The sequence below is a fragment of the Propithecus coquereli genome, unplaced genomic scaffold, assembly GCF_000956105.1.
Source record: "Propithecus coquereli isolate 6110/MARCELLA unplaced genomic scaffold, Pcoq_1.0 Scaffold11, whole genome shotgun sequence".
In the NCBI taxonomy this organism is placed as follows: Eukaryota; Metazoa; Chordata; class Mammalia; order Primates; family Indriidae; genus Propithecus; species Propithecus coquereli.
The window spans coordinates 8432415-8433537 of record NW_012134969.1 but is presented as its reverse complement, the minus strand read 5'-3'; the positions used below and the strand labels follow the sequence as shown (position 1 = coordinate 8433537).

Genomic DNA, 1123 nt, shown 5'->3' with positions numbered 1-1123 from the left:
GTTCCAGAGGACGTGGGGAAGGGCACGAGAGCACCACGTGGAACTTTTCTGGCTTATCTGACGACTGCAAAGGACCAAACAGGGCCACCCTTCAAGTGCACTGAGCCAACAGAATACTCATGTCTAGAATAGAGGGGGAAAAACTCACTGGTAACAAATTATGTAATCCTTTTATTTAGAAAATTTGCCTAAAATACTACCTCCTATGCAGCATAATGTTACATGGTTTATCTGAATTAATAGAGCAGTAGTTATATTTGTATATAAAGTATACCGTTGGCCGGGTGCGGTGGCTCACGCCTGTAATCCTAGCACTCTGAAAGGCCAAGGCTGGAGGATCACTTGAGCTCAGGAGTTCAACACCAGCCTGAGTAAAAGTGAGACCCCATCTCTACTAAAAATAGAAAAAAAAAATTAGCCAGGCAACTAAAAATAGAAAAAATTAACCAGGCGTGGTGGTGCACAGTCCAAGCTACTGGGGAGGCTGAGGCAGGAGGATCGCTTGAGCCCAGGAGTTTGAGGTTGCTGGGAGCTAGGCTGATGCCATGGCACTCTAGCCCGGGCAACAGAGTGAGACTCTGTCTCGACACAAAAGAAGTATACTGCTGTATTTTTGGACAACATGTGGTTCTGATCATAATCTCAGGTAAACAGAAATGTTAAAAACTTAAATGCTAAACTTAAAAACCTAAATGTAAGAAGTGAAAGCAAACACTAAAATTTGAGTTGATTTAAATGGCTCTCTCATCACTAATAAAAGTGTATTCAAGCTATTAGGGAGCTAATTAGTACGTGAATCCAGTTCTGTACCATATTCATACACCATGAAATAGTCTCTGCCACAAAGTAGTAAACACTAAGTTTCAGTATTTTCTTTAAAAGTCATTGAGCAAACTGGAGCACTCAAAATATTGCCATAATGTAATCCAATGAGGCCTTCTCACCAAGATATGAAATATATTACAAGAATTTTGAAGGTACATAAGACAGAGTGTTTAGTGATCATGTGATGATTATTAAAGGTCCACGCAATTTTAGAGCTACAAAAGACTTTTGAGATTGCCTAATTTAATCATCTCATTTATAGGTGAGGGGATGAAGGTCAACTGACTTGTCCAAAGTC

The 1123-nt window shown here is 40.1% G+C and overlaps 1 protein-coding gene across 1 annotated transcript in view; it reads right to left on the bottom strand.

The window, feature by feature from the left end:
• LRCH1 (leucine-rich repeats and calponin homology (CH) domain containing 1) overlaps positions 1–1123 on the bottom strand; it is a 185257-nt gene that overhangs the window by 60172 nt on the left and 123962 nt on the right. The gene's annotated exons all lie outside the window — the stretch shown is intronic.